This window comes from Cupressus sempervirens, chromosome 10 (assembly GCF_028749045.1).
Source record: "Cupressus sempervirens isolate cs-2001-9-10 chromosome 10, ASM2874904v1, whole genome shotgun sequence".
In the NCBI taxonomy this organism is placed as follows: Eukaryota; Viridiplantae; Streptophyta; class Pinopsida; order Cupressales; family Cupressaceae; genus Cupressus; species Cupressus sempervirens.
The window spans coordinates 641,843,405-641,864,629 of NC_143127.1; the positions used below are offsets into that span (position 1 = coordinate 641,843,405).

The 21,225-nt window shown below is 32.9% G+C and overlaps 1 pseudogene; it reads right to left on the minus strand.

Moving 5' to 3' along the window:
• Window positions 1-3,307: 3,307 nt before the first annotated feature.
• LOC149535470 (monothiol glutaredoxin-S11-like) overlaps window positions 3,308-21,225 on the minus strand; it is a 48,361-nt pseudogene continuing 30,443 nt past the window's right edge.

The window sequence follows — 21,225 nt, forward strand, 5'->3', positions numbered from 1 at the left end:
AATGTGGTGGCATATGTTCCTAACGTTGTAGTCAAAGATATTTTTAGATAGACTGAGACTATAAGGAGAAGATGTAGATAGATCGATCAAATACAATAATTTAATATAAATATCGAAATTAGCAAATTGGTCAGAGGTCAAAGGTTAGCAAAACATATGGTTGATTCAAATTTGGAAGCTAAACAAATAATTCAAGTGGATGAAGAATACCTTCAAGAAAGTATTGAGATGTGTCCTTGGTATTCTGATGTTTCCTACTATTTGAGATGTAGGAAATACCATGAAGGCTTGAGGGAGATTCACAAGAGAAATGTAAAATTGCAAGCAACAAAATACATCTTTATTCAAGGTGATCTTTACCAAAAAAATAGGGATGGTATTTTACAGTTTTTCTTGAATATAGGCCAAGCACTTGTGATTCTTAAAGAAATACATGAAGGGGTTTGTGGAGGAAATTTCTTTGCTAAAACCACTACTCATAAAATCATGAGGGAAAGATATTATTGGCCCCATCTCTTTAGAGATTGCATTGCTTATGTTAGAAGATGTGAAGCATGCCAATTTTTTATAGGAAAGCTTAAGTATGATGGAGCTTTTCCTCTTAGAACTTTACAAGCTAAAGAACGATTTCAAATGTGGGGAATCAACTTTATAGGTGAAATTGGCAATAAATCAAGTAGTGGACACAACTGGATCTTTGTTGCCACATATTATTTTATTGAATGGGTGGAAGCAATATAAACCACATGTTTCACTAACATGGTTGTTACTGATTTTTAGATGAACAACATCCTTGTTAGGATTTAAAGAGAAAAAAATAACAATTACGTGCAAATATAACCAATATCATAAAATAATAAATTGTATAGAAGAGAAAACAAGAAATAAATATTTAATGTGGTTCATCTAATCCTTGGGCTATGTCCACCAACAAAGAGTCTAATATTTTATTATCCACTGATTACAATCTATAATCCCTTACAACTCAGTACCACTATAGGAAGCTCTTATCATATTACACATTATGAAATACTTAACCCTTTGCCATTCTATACAAGTATTTTTTCTTCTTTAGGTTAAAATTAGTTACAACATGTCATCCCAAAAATGTTGATAAAATAGCCCCACTCAAACCCTTGACAGTCATGGCCTATGTACATTACTTCCTTGATTAGTCACCACAAACTAATAATCTCCTATTTCAAGACTAATCTTGTACCAATGGTGCTACTCTATGAATCTCCACTGGATCAAACCACTCAATTGTACCTTTATTGTGTTCAATGGAGAAGACCAACTGAAGTTGAAGAGGAGTGTAACTTCTCCCTTGTTACTACCTTTGTAAACATATATGTTGGATTATCATTTATATGTGTCTTGTCCAAATTTAATTTTCCAACATCCAAAATTGATCAAATGAAATGATACCACAACTGAATGTGTTTTGTCTTCAAATGAAGATCAAAATTCTTGGCAAAATGAATGGCATACTGACTATCACCAAACAAATAATTATCCCTCTATGGGTGCTCCAATTCTTCCAAGAAGAATTGAAGCCATATCATCTCCTTAGTAACATCTGTAGTAGAAACATACTCTACCTCTATAGCAGATAAAGAATTCACCTTCTATGATCAAGAAACCAGCCTCACTTTTGCCCCACTAATAGTAAATACATAACATGTAGTACTCTGCCTAGTATCAATATCTCCTACTAAATATGAGTCAACATAGCCTTTTGAATTAGTAGTAGAGCCCCCAAAAAGGAAACATTTATTGGATGTTCCTCTTAAATATTTAAGAATCCATTTGACTATATTCCAAAGCTCAATTCAAAGATGACTCATATACCTGCTAACACTAGTATATTTGCACTTGTTTTTCTACCAAAGCTATTATTTCTCTTTTTTTTTTTCAATTTTCATCCTTGTTTTGGTCAAAAATATCCTAAGTTTTCTAGTGTTGGTCAAAATTTCAACCAACTCAATCACATAACAAAGAAAATCCAAGTTGGTCAAAAATGTCATAAGAAAGAAAAGGTGTGAAATTATTATTATATAATATTTGTGCATTATGTAGCTACCAACCAAGCTTCATTCCCATGTAGGTGTAAAATCATGGGTAACATGATTTGGTTGTAAATCATGGGTTGGACTTGGTTGGACATTTGTAGGCTACCTTTCCCTCCTTCCTGACCCCAATATATTATTATTCTTCCATGTTCGCTTACTGCATCTTTCGATTGGACTTGCTTGGTGGGTTGGCCTTTCTCAGATCAGGTGAATTTGACCTCCCCATCTCCATTCTTGGGTTGGACTTGCTCCATGGGTTGGCTTATTCATTACTGGGTTGGGCTTTCTCGATTTAGGTGAATCTGACCTCCCCATTTGCTTTCATGGCTCCCTTGTTTGTGAAAGGCATTTTCTATATGTTACTATATTTTAACTATTTTTGTGGGCATGTTAAACATTTTTCATTTATGTCAACATTCTTACACCAAAATCTTTGGCATTCACATCTACCCTCATATTGCAGTCTTCATATAGTCTTGGAACTAGGTGTGCTTGATTGATTTTAGTCCAAGTCACATATCTTGTGGTGTGTCAAAAATAATAAGCATCAAACTTACCAAATCTAATTCAGTGTCTTCGCCACGTAGTGGGCATGCAATAAACAATAGTATAGTTTAATAACATTTTAATTTCACTTGTTCATGCAAAAAATTGTCTTCCTTTAATTGTTGTAGTAAATATTGGACTAGGTAGAAACATATATGGTAGCATGCTCCTCTCCATTTAATTCCAAGGAAAGAAACACTCACAAACACGAATAACAATAGTTCCAAGCTCAAAAATAAGAAGACATAAGATAATATATTAATAAAATTTGCATGTTAATTGCTCAAGAATCCCCATAATAGCATCTGCCATATTAGCCATGAAATATGAAAATCAACATTGAAAGGAGACCCAATTAACATAACAGAAGCAACTTGAAAGTTATGTAGTAAAAAAAAAGGTCTTATGAGTCAAAATGTAAGGAAAACAAAATTAATATTTTCATTCACACCTAAATTACCAATTTTTAGCATTATAAATTGAACAAAGAGTTGTAGAAGTTGTTGAGATGAGTCAAACAATATACACTTCCTTTAACAATTCAAATACTTCAGTCACCATTCACCAAATCCCACTCTCTCTCTGGCAAACCTAATAAAGGTGAAGCCTTACAATAGTACCAAAAAGCCAAAAGTCAACAACTAGATAAGCTTGTGTTTAGAATCTTTATCCCCTTTTATATATTGGTTCTATTTTGTTAAGTTTGACTTTAGCTCTCTTGCCTTGTGCTTTTCTAAAACAATGTCACATCCCCAAATAAGCTCACCTTTGTGATATAACTATGGAAATGTTGGCCAATTAGAATAAGTCTTTAGGCCTTCTTTGACTTTTTCATCACTCAAAATGTCAAAATGACCAAAGTCTAAACCCTCTTCATTCAAAACATTTACAACCTTTTAGCTGAAGCCACATCGAGGGGCATCAAGTGTGCCTTTCATAAAGAGCATGAGAGGAAAATAATTAACTAGTTTTTTCAACCGATCATTGAGTGACTCTTTGGGTAGCACTCCTTTTTTCGAGGCAATATTTTTCAGCTCTCCACTTTTGTGCATTTCTATCATGATATCTAATCCACCAATAAGCTCACTTTTTATATACAACTATGGATAGCTAGACTAGTTAGAATGTGTTTCAAGACCTTGCCTTACCTCTTTATCAGACTGAATGTTGAAGCTCCCAAATTCTAGCCCTTCCTCTCTAAGAATTTCAAAAAACTTTTAACTAAAACCACAATGTGGCTCTTTAGGAGTGCCCTTTATAAATAACATGATTGGGTTGGAATTAATGATATTTCCTAGTTGAGAACTTAATGATTCACTTATAGAAGTTGAGTCCAATATACCACCATTATCAGACTCTGAGATAGCAGTAATAGGTTTGGGTTCAGTAGAAGTAGCTTTTGAAATTAATTCACTAGATTCATGAGTAGTCAAGAGAAAGCCATGTTCTTTAAATAATTGTTTCACTTCCCCACTTTCATGCAGTTGAAAGGTGATATCACAGCCTCTAAGTAGCTCACCCTTACAATATAGTTGTGGAATGGTTGGCTACATCGTTGAGCAAGATTGGAAACAAGTTATGGAAAAACTCAAGTGAGAATGAATACTTATGGAGAAAAATTAGAGAGAGAGAGAGAGAAGAGAAAATGCACATTAAGGAAGAAGGGTGTGTAGAAAAAAGAGATGCCCTTTTAAATTCTTTTCTTAATAGATTAATCTATGAGGAACTATGAGTTTGAGACTTTATGTTTCCAGGTTTTTTCTACTTAGAGATGGTCATACCCATAACATAATTTGAAGGTCCAATGACATCATTAATTAATGTGCACTTTATATAACCTACAATCTTCCTACATCTTAATTTGTTGGTGCATGCAGTTTATTTATTTATACTATATACATGACTAATAGAAACAAAGAGGGAGTTGGAAATGACATAAAGACAAACAAGATATGTTGATAAAGTGAGTGCATGTGTGCTTTGTAATCTTTGTATTTTCAAACAGGTGGTAGTAATTGGAGGGTTGAATACTGAAGGGTTGGTTAATCAGTTGTAATTGTTATTTTATTTTGTGGTGTACTATCTAGTCCATTGTTCCAATTGTTTCATAGGGCTTTCCTCATTGAAATAGATGCAATGATTGAATTCAACAGATTTTCCAATAAATAATTTACTTTAAAAAAAATATCTTCTTAGTTCTTTTGTTGAGATCTTTCATTTGAAATGTTATGGATCACAGGATTTAATTCTATTAAAATAAAATATGGTTCATGTTAAGGAAAATCAATGAATTTAATTTTGCAGGATGCAATTATCTGGCTACTATTTTTGTTTTATTTTATTTAAAACTTATGCTTTCTAGCAAAATGATTGAGCTCAGTAGCTCAAGTGCTAAGAAGGGGATTTACATTGCCACTTTTGAGATTCAAATTTTCTTTGTAATGAATTTGGAGCTTATTTTAGAGAATAAAATGCTAGTTGGCATTTATGTCTGAAAATTTATTGGTGGAGCTAGCTAGAAGAAAAGATGAATTGAACGATGTATCATACATCACACTAATAAAAAATTATTTTTTGAAAAAGAGATTAAGTTTTATAATTATAGGTTATAACTTAAAAGAACTTCACTAAATTGCCTTGAAGCTTTCAAGTCAAATCCCTACTATAATTTTTTCCCCCCTAAAAGTTTACTATTAGAATTGAAATCAATAGTTTTAAAAAATTTCATTGTTCCAAAAGCTGACAAGTGAATCCCAGTTTTCATCATCTAGGTATAGATTAGACAATATGATCTTACTAGCTTTTCTTGTGAGTTGCTACTTTCCATTGATTGTGAGTTGCCGCTTTCCACATAGAAAATGAAATAAGAGCCTTTGGAGTAATGTAAGGGTTCAACTATATTACTATTTCATGTTGTTCACTTATTTGTGTGTTTTATCAGGTTGTGAATTTTATATTGACATTTACTAGCTGTGTTTGTGACTTATGAGTTTCTGCTTTCCTTATAAAAATTGAAGTAAGAGCCTTTTGAGAAATGTAAGAGTTCAACTATATTGCTATTTCTTCATGTTCACCTATTTGTGTGTTTGTATCAAGTTGTGAGTGTTTGTTCAACATTTACTAGATGATTGTGTTATGAGACCTTGATTCCTTTTTGTAGTAATTACTATTAATTTCTTACTAGATCATATCTCTTTTTTGTGGTAATAAAGTGTTATCAAACTCACTATGTAGGTTGAATGGAAGATACCCAAATCCTTAATGTTTATGCAAGGATTGAGGGGGATTTACTTGACAAGTTGTTTTCAGTGAATTGTTCAATGCAAAAGATTGTTTGTCGCTCTTTTACCAGTTTAGCCTTTTAAACATGAAAAGTTAAGCAGAAAAAGGTAAATTTTAATTTAAATCAATTTTGTGTATATATCTTGTGTACATGTTCAAATTGTGTTTAACATGTTAGTACATGGTGAGTCAGATTAGTTTATGTCATATACATTGTACACACTTTTGTAGAAAAACCTTATTAAGATAGATCATGAATATTAAACATTTATGAAAATATTTTGGGTGCTCATATGAATTGCCTTTGGATGTCTCTAGCACAAGATAAATGTATAAGGCTTTGTCAACATGAATTTGGTAGTTAGTGTAATCAGTTGAGCCCAATAATAAAAACTTAATGTACATGAACCATTAAAGGTGCATACAGATTCTAGATTTTTTGTATACTTTAAATATTAGCAACTAGATTGGAATCAGTTATATTTTACATATGGTAAGTTGACAGATTAGACACAAGTGGATGTACAAATATTCATTTATTAATAATTCCAATTCCAAATTGTACACAACTTCAAAGTGTAACCCTATATGGAGATCAAAATAATCCATTTCCAAGCCATGCAATGTCAATAGTGGTGATGAGAAGGGATCGCATAGATTAAAGGTTCATCTTATAGTGATTTACAGTCCCATGTAATTTTGTTGATGTATAATGATTAATTGTCAAACTAAAGCATGCTAGCAAAAATCTTTTCTAGAATATCTTGGCACACAAAGAAGGGAGACTACAGGTCATTGATTGTAATTTTGGTAGATTCCCTATTTCATAAAAACACATGTAGTTTTACTCTCATAATTTTATTTTTTTGTTGTTATTGGTCATTGATTATAAAAAATTATACTTGCATTCATTGTAGATATTTAATAGCCCCTCTAATATAGATACACAGAGATTAGGCAATCAAAGATGTACATATGTTGCACTATTTATTGTGACTATTTTCCATATTCTATTGTGTAAAGGTTTGCTGCAACATCAATAGAATAGAAGATTTCTTGCAGTATTAACAACACATAAGACACCATTGGACTAGAATCTGATTTCTATTCACCAAAAGGTACACATGCTTTATATCTACTTGTAGTCTACATAATAATTAGACTACAATTATCTCAAGGATTAATCAGACTATAATTATCTCTTGGTTGTAAGGCAAGATTACTTTGTTATTCTAAAATCACTAGCACATTCTTTATTTAGAATATAAACTAAACAAATGATAGGTGTTCCCCAACACTCAATTGAAATATGCTTCTCCTTCAACATAGTCTGAGCCATGTTCATGGTGGTGGAGTTCTTGTTTTCAGCAACTCCATTCTACTATAAAGTGAAATTAGTAGTAAATTGTCTATTGATTCAATCACACTAAAAAAAACTCCATCAAATCATTTTACGTATAATCACCTCCTCTATCTGATTATAGAGATTTAATATATTTGCCAATCTCATTTTCGACCAATGCTTTAAACTTTTTGAATACACTAAAAGCCTCAAACTTCTGATGAAGAACTAAAGTCTTCCAACTGAAATCATTAATAGAAGTTATAAAATAAACATTACTAGTTAAGGATAAATCCACATAAATTTGTGTGCACAATTTCCAATGCAGCTTTCATTATATCCAAATCTCTAGGAACAAATTCCTCTCTATAATGCTTTGCTAGTATGTAATATTCTTGTGGAATACTAGGAAACCCTTTCACCATATGCTTCTTCTACAGTGAACTTGGTCCATCAAAATGTAAATCTTCATGCCATAAATGATATAGCAAGGACTCATCTAAAATGTTTTGCTAAGCTTCTTCTTGGATACATCAATGATTATAAATACCAGCTTGTTCTTTAAGAAAATTTTACACATTTTCTCTATCATCTTCTAGTACTTGTTAGTAAAATGACCATACTTTTGCAATAAAAACATTATAAATTTGACTTATCAAACCTTTAGTTTCCTTGCTGCTAGATTCTATCATTATTCCTTAGATTAAAAGTTTCCTTTAAAATTTATCATCATATTTTGAATCATTTCTATTGTCTATTTCACTAACAAATTTTTCTCTTCATCACTACTAGACCTTCCTCTACATTGAAAATGAGTTTTGAAGGTATTCATTAAATGCAAATTGATTAAGTTGTTGATTCTTGAATTTCCCAGATGGATATAGTTGATTGGGTGGGTACAACCAACAACATTCTTATCTTTCTTCAAAGATGATAGGTTTGGGTTCTTCTCTTTTCTCTAATTGTATTCTATGTACATCTAGGCTCCTAAAGTTGATCTACACTATTCTTGCCATCTCTTAGTATTCCTCCTATCCTACTCCATAACTTCATCCAACTTCCTCATGTTTTCCTCAAGCACTTGTCTTATGCTTCTCAACTCCTCTTGCCTCATTTTCTCATCTCTTTTCTCTTATTGTTTCCTTCTCTCTTCTTCCTCTCTTTTCTTCTTCCCATTACTCAAAAAGTCTAGCATTTCCCTCTCTAACCTTGTCAGGCCCATCTTCACCTTGAAAGGATATAAACATTAGGTACAACATGTCCAATTTTTTTTGTAGATAATATACATATTAGTTAGATCAAATTTTTCTTTCAAAACCATATGTTTAGATATAAACATTAAGTACAACATGTCCAATTTATTTGCAGATATATTTTCCTATGAAGAAAGACCACGCTTGACAATATGAACCCAGAACAAAATAATGAGACAATGGCTACATTGTGGTCTCAATTCCAAAGAAAACCTAATAAATGTAATTGTCCTTGTAAAAAGTCTAAGGGCTTAAAGAATCAAAGAATTCTAATCACAACAGTTGAGAGTCATCATAGGCAACATGGTCACGTTGAAGTGGGGCATAATTTTTCTCCATTGTCTAATGTGGATTTCCTACTGGAGGAACATGGAGGTGTGAATATCCAAGCTAAGGATAACACTCCCATGGAAGAAGATGATAATGTCCCAGAGGACATGATTGAAGAAGATGGTATTGGATTAGGTGATGAAGAGGCTCACAATGATGGTACTACTACATCTGACAATGATGATGAAGATGGTCTTGATATACCTTTGGTTGAGAAGGCACATGAGTCCCTATACGAAGGCTCCCAAACAACTCTTCTCTCAGCTATAGTGTTGCTAGTGAACTTAAAGGTTATGAATGGTTTATCTGATGTAGCAATGCCACGTATGCTAAGGTATGTCATTTTGTCATCTTCAATGTTAGCATACAATTACTATTCATTATATTAACAATGTATATTTGTTGTTGTAGGTTGATAGGTGAGTTTTTATTCCCATCATAAAAAATTTTGCCTCATTCGTACTGAGAATTATCTACAATTATGAATCAAATTGGAATGAACTACCAAATAGTACATGCATGTCCCAATGATCACATTCTATATCATAAACAACATGAATTTGCAAAAAAATGCCTTGATTGTCATATTAGTAGATATCAGTCAGATCAAATAACAAAAAAGGTACCTCACTAGGGTCTTTGGTACATTCCCATTATTCCACATCTTCAACAATTATTCAGGTGCATTAACCTGGTGCAATTTAGGGATTACCATGCGTGCAATAAAAGTCAAGATGACATTATGTGAATGCCTATAGATGATTTTGCATATAAAGAGATAGAAGAAACATGGTCACACTTTAAAAAAGAACCTCATAATCTAAAGCTTTCATTAGTAGCTAACAATGTTGATCCATTTGGAGATATGAGATCTATTTACTCAGTGTGGCCTATTTTTGTTATTACCAATAACATTCCTCTTTGGATATCCATAAAAAGGGAGCACAAAATGTTTTCAATGAATGTGCTAGGTATTTTTTTCATTTAATAGTTATCTAAATTAATTTATAAATAGTGCATGAAAATGTGATTAATAATTATGTAATGTTTATGTTCATTCAATTACTAGGTAAGTACCATGTTAAAGATATGAATGTGTATATTGAGCTCCTAATTGATGAGTTTTTGAAGTTATGGAATGATGTCACTGTGTATGACATCTCTAGACCAATAGGACATCGACAATTTCAATTCCATGCAATGCTTATATGGACAATACATGATGCCCTTGAGCTAACTCATTTTTGCAGTATGTTATATTGTTAAGTTCACATATTTTTGATCTATTATATTGTTTAAATATTACTTATTATATTCTTAAGATGCACATGATAATTGTATATGATCTTTTAGGTCTTCAGATAAAGGAAAAATTTTCATGTCCATTTTGTGGTCTAAAGATGAAATCTCATCATTCAAGGAGTTTAGGAAAGCAGGTGTTCGATGAGTTTAGGCACTTTCTCTACAATAATTATAAGGATCGAATTATCAAAAAACATGTTTTTAATGGAAAAGAAGAGACATCATCAAGGCCATGAAGAATGACACCTCATTTATGGAAGTTAGAATACGATCGACTAAATCATCGAGGTAATGTCTAGTTTGTCATCTGAAGTTTAAAATTTGTATTTTGAAATTGTCTTATATTTACTAATGATGTAATTGATACTCATGAAGGTCATCAAGGCATCAATGAACAACTTCTTAGAGGAATGAAAGGTTATCCTACTCAATTTAGTAGGTTACCATACTACAAGGATCTCTGAATCATGCATTTGTTTGATGCTATGCATATTGGAAAGAGTGTAATAGAGACACTATGGAAAATATTGGATGGAAGGTGTGATAGAGAATTTTTTTCCAAAATTTGTACTAACATTCATGAATCTAATCATACACTAAAAGATTTCATTGAATCAAATAGTAATGGAGACCATATAAATACAAGTGCCCTTCTTTGGTTAATAACGAAGCAACAAAGTGATGCATTCAAAGAAGTCATTAAAAAAAATAAAAATTCAAACAACATTTGATACAAATATAAGCACTCTTCTATCAAAGAAACATGATATTGGGCCAGGGTTGAAAACACATAATTGGCATACCTTCATCAAGGTAAGTCATGTTCTCTATTTACAATATACTTTTAAAAGTGAATGTACTACCTATTGCATTATTTAGTAATATATTGAAATGATGATTTTTTAATGATTGTAGTATGTCCTGCCTCTATCCCTCCCACACCTATTTGACAACAATATTAAACAAGTTATATACGACCTTGGAAAATACATGAGGTTAGAAGTATTTTTCTTAGATTTGTATAATTTTATTTGAAATCTATCGTATAATTTTATCTAAAATCTAGTTTATATGTTCTTGCATGTTGAATCTCTTTTAGGTGGTTATCATGTAAAGAAATTGATAAAAAAAGATATAAAATATTGGAAGAGAAAAATTCTACAACTTATATGTGAAATGCAAAAGTGTCTACCTTCAACCTTTTTCAATGCTCAAGAACACTACGTCATACATCAGTTGAGGAGATTGAATTGTGTGGACCTATACAAACTAGGTCAATGTGGATGGTTGAGAGGAACTTGAAATTCATGAAGGGCTTGGTTTGACAAAGAGCATGCCCTGAAGGTTCTTTGGTAGAGGGACATATGCTATACCAGACCATGGTGTATATTAGTGAATATCTTCTAAAGTTTGCAGCAAATATCCATGTAGATTGCATTTGGGATCCCAACTCTAATGACAAATTCAAAGTGGAGTACCTAATAAGGAAAGGTAGATTGAGGATACTGAAAGGTAATTATACATTATTATTTTTATAGTTTATTAATTCTTATCCATCATCGATATAAGTTTTTTCTAACTAGTCTTATTATTTTCTTTATAGTTGGTCATGAGCGGGATGCACTACATTTGTATATTAAAAACAATCTTGATTGGATGATTATATAGATTGAATAGTTTCAAGAAAATGGTCACTCATTAACATGGGACAAAATTGCATCATTCGTTAAAGAAGCTCATCATAATAGAGATCCCAATGTTATGCCAATGGTACTTGATTTAGTATATGGCTTAAGAGAAACAAAGGTATGTAGAAGATTATTGATCATGAGCCATAAGTTTAATATCAACTCATAGATCGATGCAAATAATCTTGACATGTTTGAAAAATTACAGGTCAAACATCACAAAGCTATGTACTACCATGGCCATAAATTTTGCATAAAAAAGTCAGAAGAAATGAAGGAAACATGTGATTCTAGGATAAGTGTAGTCTTCGCGATCACCAATATTTTGTCTAGAACTAAAATACATCCTCAATAATCTAAAAATCAATACTATGGCATCTTGGATGATATACTTGAGTGTGACTTTAATTCATTCAAAATAGTTCTATTTTTCATCAAATGGTACAGGCTATGGCTCAATCAAAATGATCCTAATAGGAGTATTATTGAACATGATAATGGATTTCCAATGAATAATACAAGGTCATTTGAGCCAGTCAGAGATGAGCCCTATGTTCTTCCAAGACAATGCAAGCAAGTGTTTTACATTGGTGTTCCACACAAACTAGGTTGTTTGTTAGACATGATCTAAGATGAAGGCTAGTAAATATAATTTGATGGAAGAAGAAGATACTAAACAAGCACAAGATGAAGAAAATGATTATCATGAAGGGTTGTTCCCTAATGATGAAGAAGAAGATGGTGATGATTCTGGTCATGCTGATAGTAATAGTGATGATAATGATGATGATGATGATGAAAATCATAATCATGTTGATGAAGATGGCAATGATCATGGTGATGATGGTCATGATGATGATGATGGCAATGATCATGGTGATGATGGTCATGATGATGATGTTAATGATGATGATGATGGAAATGAAGATGGTGGTGGTAATGACAATGATCAAAGTGCCAAGTACATGTTGACATTCAGTCAAGTTTGTTATTAGTGACAACAATTATTCAGATTTTGTATAGCTATTGAGCTCATTGAACAATCTACAATGTTTGCCATGCAATTCAATAGCCATGGAGCACTATAGTTCCTACCAAGCATTTCAATGGTTACCAAGTGAATTTATTTAGTGTGAAATCTAGTAGTTCAACTCAAACACTTTAGTGGTTACCAAGCTTTGCAATTTCTACCAAGCTAGTAGTTCATGTAAAGTGAAGTTAGTGTTAACTGAGTTTTATGATGATTAGTGTTTACAGAGTGCAATCATGGTAAATATGTAATTCAATTTATATCGAGTTACATAGTATCTACTGAGTCACCAGTGTAGACCAAGTTCAAGACTACTCTGAGGTGATTAGTATGGACTAAGCTTCTACTTCTACCATGTGCATGATGATGTCGAGTAATGACAGTGGATGCCAAGTATTAGAACTTCACCAAGTTAGTCATTAGAACCTGAGTATCTACATATGGGCTGACTTTTAATATTGGTGTTAACTTGTATATTGGTCAAATTTGTAATTATGTAAATTGGATTGATATATATGTAATGTATTCTATCATATCCAAGTGTGATAATAATGTGAAAAAGAAGCATGAAAATGTGAATTAACAATAGATAAAGTGTATTGTAAGGCCATATCAATAAAGGAGTAGCAGAGTCATATCTATCCCATAAAGGTGATCAACACTTCAAGGAATCTCTATTAGCAATTTAGTTATAAGTCAAAGATCTACTCCTTCATCCTAACAGGTGAACCAATCCAAAACATTTAACAAGGTAGACTTAACAGTCTTTTCTCAAATCTCTTTACTGAGTGTATACTTCATTGTGTGTTTGTAATACCTCTAACAAGGTGGACCTAGCAATCCTAATTGCTTCTAACAGGGAAGATGATTAGAAGTGATCATTGTAAGCCTTAACTAGCTAACTTTATGTTGCAGTATTGAACTTTTGTGGGTATCATCCCCACCCCAGTTTTACTTTCTATTTGGAAGGTTTTTGGTTCACCAAATTATTGTGTTCAAGTGTTATGAATGCTTTATGTTTTCAATTTTTGATGCATGCAGTTAGATCTGATTTAATGAATTGGATGGTAATTAGATTATTACAATTAAGATCTGAATTTGCTAAAGTTTTTAAGGTAACTGATTCACCCCTCCCCTCTCAATAACCTAGCTAGTCTTGAATATTTTCAACAATTGGTATTAGAGCTTTGTGGTTCTCAGGATAAAGTTTGATAGCTTGAGCAAAGATCAAGGAAAATGGAGATATTCAGACTTGACAAAGCCATTGACAATGAAAGGCTAGATCTAGAGATGGCCATTGCCCAACTCAAGAAAGCTAAGGAGCAACTTTCCCAATCCCTAAAAAGAAGGAAGGGACTTGCAAATAAAATGAATGATCATCAATACATTGAAAAAAGAATTGAAGATTTTTTCCCTTCAAGCAGTTCAGATGAAGAAAATGATGCAATCAAAGAACTCTTAAAGAAGAATGGTTCCCTAAAGAAGAAGTAAGAAAGCGGAAAAGAGAACAAGAAATTTAGTCAGTAAGGCTATGTGAAACCTTCGAATATGGGAACAAGATGAAAGAAGAAATGGATGGAAGAAACAATGAGATCCAGAATCAATCCCTTCAACATGCAGATCTTATGGATCAAATCTTCAATGCAAATGATGAAATCATGAGCCAAAGATAGATCAATGAAATATTAAGAAATGATCTAAATTTGGACGGACAAATCAATGAAAGAATAAGAAATGAGCTGAGATTTGAAAAGAAAATTAGTGGAAGATTGAAAAATGACCTAAACACTAAAAAACAAATCAATGAAAGAATGATGAAATATCAAGTACACATGAATCAATTAAATCAATTGAATAAGTAGAATCTCTATAGGCAAAAGGGTAAAGTAGGAATTGGATAGAAAGAAGAAGGTGAATCCTCTTAACAAGGTGCTCAAAGGAATCAAAGACCCACTTGCAATCACTATGGTAATATAAGTCATACATCAAACAAATGCTGGAGTAATGGTAAATGCTACAATTGTAGTTAGCATGGTCACAAGGCTAATGAATGCAAAAGGAAACCAAAATTTGAAGGCAAGTGTCAAAAATGCAAGAAACGAGGTCACAAGGCATCATATTATAGAACTAAGTCATTCAATCCAATAGAGAAAACTATGAAAGCAGTATTTGGTTAGGACTACAACACTTGGTTTTGATGTCATTACTGTGGAGAATATGGAAACATTGGCATGAACTGTGTTAAACATCACACAAGGAAGAGGGATACTACCATAAGATGTTTCACTTGTATTGGACTTGGTCATCTAGCCAAGAATTGCATGAATACAGGTAGAATTTAAGATAAAAAGAAAGAAAAAGTAGAAAACATTTGAAAGCAGATGAGGTAGCAATGGATTCCTAAATCTACTAAGGAACCTAGTTCAAGTAATGATGGTCATGTCACTCAAGAAGTGGGTGACTCCACCACTTCCAACTAAGTTCTTAAGGAAGAACCAGAACTGTGTTATCAAGATCACATCCAAATAGTCCCAATTGAAAGGAAGAAAAGATCCAAATCAATATTCAATATGCAAAAGTATCATCAAGTGAGATCGATATCAGTTATCACTAAGTTGACTTCTCTACTGAGCAAGGTTGGGTCATGGACTCTATCGAGCAAAGTTTGGAGTAACAAGAACATGTTTGATTACCGAGTTATAAAATGTTCACTAAGTAATTAATCAAATAGTGGATGGCAAGATGTCATGCATGATGTCATCATAGCTACCTTTTATCGAGCATTAATGAAATTTTTTTAACAAAAACCATGAAATTGAATTCATTTTTCATTGAGAATTCTAAGTGTTATTGCGAAGAAGAGAATCATAGAGTGATCAAGTGACTTCGAGCAAAATTTGCAATAAAGTTTTTTACCAAGTTACCATGGCATCAATCAGTAGTAGCAAAGCAAGGAAAGGGTCAGAGATGTTGGTCTAAAGAGTAGAATGGAAAGCACCTAATTTCAAACTTGTGCTAGTGATTGCTGAAACCATTGACCCAAATGGAGTGCAATCATAGATTCCTCCAAAGGTACTACTCATTAATGATATCCAAACTCATTTCAAGTGTGCAATTCAAGAAATTAGAACATTAGCAATGGATGAATTGTGTGTGAATGGGACTCTCAAACCTGAACATAAAAATTTGGAAGACAAGGGTTTAACCCACATTTCCCACTTGCCCTAAAGCTTTCAAATAAAATGGATCAAATACATCCTTAGTCGAGTTCACAACAGTTAGTTATGGCTTGAAAAACTAGTTTTGATTACCAAGAAATTGATTCATCGTATCACTGACCTTCCCATGCTCACCAAAGCCAAAACCACCAAAACCCTAGGTCAGGTGGAGTTGGAAACGAAAACCCTAGTTGAGTGGGATGATAGAGGTATGAAAATCAATAGTGTAACTAATGCAGAACTAAAATTCAGCATACACATGATAGATCACAAGATTTACAATTCTAGCCATCTAAATAGTGTGTCATGTGAAGTTGTTGACTTGGCATACAAGGTTGTGAAGAACAATCTGTCATTTGACCTTGCAGATCTGTTGTTGAAGCAATTCAACAAAAACATGCAAAGTATTAGAACTTCCAAGAACAACCCTTACAAATTTGGTTTTTTGTTGACATGTTTATTTTTCTATGTTCAGAAGTTTTTGCCTTCAAAAGGTATGGTAGTATGGAGAAAAGATGTGCCAGTATTATATCAGATTAATGAATATATTTCTAAAATGGGAGAGAATTTTGTTAGCATAATGGATAACTATTTTGATGTCTTCAAGGAGAAAATGAATAACATGTTTAGGATACCCAAGAAATTAGTTGAAGACTACAAAGATGATGTTTGTTTCATGGTAGACTATGACAGAGTCTACATTTAGGCAGTAAAACCCAAAATTGTATGGGTAAAACCTCTTCCCTATGAGGTGAATATAGATGAAGAAAATGACATAATTGAAGCCTTGATTAATGAACTTGTTGATCCAAAGGCACCACTCTTTTGAACATATGATGAGGTCAAGGCAAGAATAGAGCTTGAAATCAAGCTTCCATAGGCAGTTAACAAAGGTAAGAGGAGGATAGCCAAACTGAAAACAAGCACACCTCTTATGTTAATCGAGGGAAAAGGTAAAGATGTTGAAGAAGCAAAGGATGAAGAGGAGTTAGAAAAGAAAGAAGAACCAATAAAGGAGAAAGACAAGGTGATCATCACCAAGCCATCCACAAAAATTTTACAAGGAGGTCCAGGAAGAAATGCAGTGAAATTATCTTTAGAAAATCTCTTCCCACCTTCCAAGAAAATTTGAAACAATTGGAAGAAGGTGCATGCATAACAAACTTTAGATCCATGAAGTATGAAGCAAGATTAGAGGTAGACAAGAAATTGGTTGAAGAACTGGTGTAACCAAAATGAGAAAATGGAAGTATTCTCCAGATCAGATAGCCTCCCAAATCTCTAATTAATTATTGGAGAAAATAAAGCCAAGATGGGACTTTGCTATGCAAATAGAAAAAAATATATCTATGCACAAACCCGGAGGTAGTTGCTACCTAGCATGACAAATGCTGAGATAAAAGAGTCCTTGAATAAAAAATGAAGATAAGATGAATCTTAGATTTAATACTTGTTTAATTTTGATCAAGGATATAGAGCATGTCATCAAGAATTCCACAAGCATGTGGAAGAATGTTTATCACTTGCATAAATAAACTGACTTCACAGTAGAGGTTAAGGATGATGACAATGATGATGAGGAAGAAGAAACTTATACTAAGCCTACACATTTTAACAATGAGGAAGTTGAAGAAGATAAAGAGGAAGAAGCTACTGAGGAAGATAAAGAAGATGATGAGGAGACTAACCCTATGAAGATAGCAACTGCAGTTATTGCCTCACTTCCTCACTCTCTAAGCAAACCAATAGCTACATCAAGCTCAAAGATAGCTTCAACAAGTTTGATTATGACCACAACAGATACATCAAATGTCCAATCACTCTTTGCTCCCTCATAGCTCAACACATCATTGATAGAAGTGTCTATCACTTCAACTACTGAGCTATAGCCTCCCTCCTCTTCAGCTACTGAGTCATCAGGCATGAGTACAATGGCTTCTACAAATTTGAGCTCTTCAGCAATAAGTACTTCAATTTTGAGTACTACAATTTTGGATTCTACAATTTTGGCTACTAGAGTTTCGAATACTTCTATAAGTACTTCAATTTTGAATTTAGCAAGCATTCTAGTTAGTATTCCATCTGTTGGCACTTTATTAATTTTCACTGCTAGTCCTACCATTTCTACTATTGCTTCCATATCGGATTCAAAGGCATTAAGTACAAGGATAGTTGAACCTAAGGCTCAACTGAGTATGAGATTTTTGAGTAGAGGTAAGGAGATAGAAGAAGATATAAACCTAGATGCGGAGATTGGAATTCCCAAATGGGACTTTGATAATATCATTGTGGGTCAAATGCATATAGCTGGTCAACTCCTCCAAAAGAAGCCAAAGCAGAAGAAATTGAGAGAGGAAAAAGATAGGGAATATAAAATTATTGATGATGCCAAGAATATTTTGACTAAGGTGATAGGTGTTGAAGTTGATACTTCTCAACACATTTTGTTGCAATTAGAAGAGACAATCCAAAATTTTAATGAGGACTCCAGTGGTCAAGACAAGTTAATTGGTAAAGTAGAAAATAAATTTGATAATAAATTACTTCAGCACATTTCTCAGCAAATAGTTATCCAACAAGTGGAGCTTTCCTCAATTTTGACCAATCTTAAAACCTCTTACACCAATGTAACATCACTTTTTTGAAAGTTGTGTGATGTTACCAAGTTTACAAAGGAGATAAAGAGAAAACTAACAAGGATTGATGAAGATTTGAAAAATAGTGCACAACAATTGCAACTTGACTCTTGTTCAAGCTCTGTGCATCATATGAAGATTAGATCTTGTCAAAAATGCAAGCACAGTTTTGAGAAAAGAAGCAAGGATCTAGTCTACACAGATAGATATTCAGAATATGATCCTTCTCATCATGGATATAATGTAGAAGCATATTTTTTATTCAAATACATTGATCCATGAAAACTTCTCCATTGTAGATCATGTGATAGAACTCTATAGAAGTGCAAATTGCTCTCCATACATGCAAGATTTTGCAAGAGAATTGGGATAAAACTCTAGCACTTATATTTAAGATGCATTCTAAGTTTCTTTCTCATTTTGGTGTCTCCATGTAAATAAATTTTGAATAAATCTTTGGCATTATTGTCAAAAAGGGGGAGAGGGACTTAGTATGCTACATATGGGTAGAGACACTTATTATGCTATGTATAGTGAGATACTATGTATATTGTATGGGGGAGAATCATGCAAAGGGAGAAAGTGTATATAGTAGAGAATTTGTAGATATAGTATATTGTATATACTTACAAGGACAAATTTTGAAAAAATCAAAAATAGTATACCATACTGAGCTAGTATCACATTGTGATGTACATAAGTTTTGGTTGATAAGTGTTTTTTTCACTAATGCCAAAGGGGGAGATTTTTGACATTCAGTCAAGTTTGCTATTAGTGACAACACTTCTTCAGATTCTATATGGCTATCGAGCTCATTAAATAGTCTACAATGTTTGCCATGTAATTTAGTAGCCATTGAGCACTACACACTAATAGATTTGGCATCGATTTGTGACGGCCATGTGTCGCAATTGTGACAGCAATGTTTTGCCACTACGACAGACATAGATGTCGTAGTTATTTAGTTGCAATTTACGATGTCTACCCCTTGCCGTCACATTTGCAACACCTATCTGTCGCTATACAGCCACCTTATTGTGAAATCAAAATCCCTGTTTGCCGTCGCAATTATGATGGGGTTGTTGTTGCATCTATAGCAACCCCGTTGCAATTTCTAGGGTTACCAATGCCAATTGCGACGAGGTTGCTGTAGATGTGACAGAAACCCCATCGCAATTTTCGTCACAATTGTGACAATGAAAGAAGTAAAACAAAAACAAAATTCGTGCACCATTAAGCTTCCCCAAATATGACACCATTAGAGACCTACAAATCATTTTTCTCAATTATTATATGTCTCATATTTGTTAATGTATGTTACTCGAAGCCTAAACTAGTTTGAGGCCTTTCATATGGATTCTATAAAAGCTCTTGTCGAAAAGCAGAAGAGATCATTAGAGAAGAAATGGGTAGCTTCTTGGAGGATTTCTTCACATTCCTTACCATGATTGCTTTGTTTAGGTTAATAACAAATGGGTCGAAACGAGAGCAAGCAAACTGGGTCTTCCATTAATTACCTTTTGAATTGAATTATCACCAATAGATCACTGTCAGGAATGAACTAAATTGACAGTTGGAATTTTGAATGCTAAGAATATTAATTTATATCTAATTAAATTTAAATAACACTCTAACTTTGTGTAACCATTTACTCATAACTAAATCCTTGGCTGCTAATATGGCCTGTGGCAAGTGCTTCTCTCTGGGAAAAATTAAATGACCATCATAGTTCCTAGTTTGTTACATACCTTACAAACATTTCCTAGATTAAACATTTCTCAGTATTCCTCTGTTTTACTCGGTTTGTGAGTAGCATCAATAGTTTGACAGATACTACAAAAGTACGTCGATAAAAGATATTATTAATATATTACATGGAAGCACATACAAAGTGATAAATGATTGTTTTTCTTAGCAACAAAACATAGAACCTATTGTTGCATTCAGTCACAAAGCTATATGCATTTGATCTCGATGCTTCAAATGCAGCTGATTATGACTTGCTTCTTAATTATTTTTCTCTCTACCATCGGCTTTCACAATGAGATTTTTATATCTTGAAATTAAAAAAAACTAAAACAAAGACTTCAACGAAGCATTCAGTCATGAAACTATGAGCATTTGCTCATGATGCTTCAAATGAAGCCCTTTATAACTTATTTCTTAATTAATTTCATCTCTATCACCAGCTTTTACAAGGAGATGTATGCATCCTATATTTATAATAAAAAAATACAAACAGACACTTCAAAATGTCAAATATTATTGTATTAGTCCAAACAAAATAAAATATATTCTACCACGCCTTATAAATATCCTAAATAATATTTTGTCATTTTCCCTGTCTCAACAGTTCCTACATAGGTAGCTTCTAGCTTCTCTGAAAATTCAAGTAGTCTTGGATTTTCATCTAGTTTTGCCCTGCCATAAAAGCAGTAAAAGCAATTAAACACAGAGAAGATACTGGAAGTGAATCTAGATCATTCGTAGGATGAATGCTTGTCAGATTTGAAAGAAGTTAGTGGA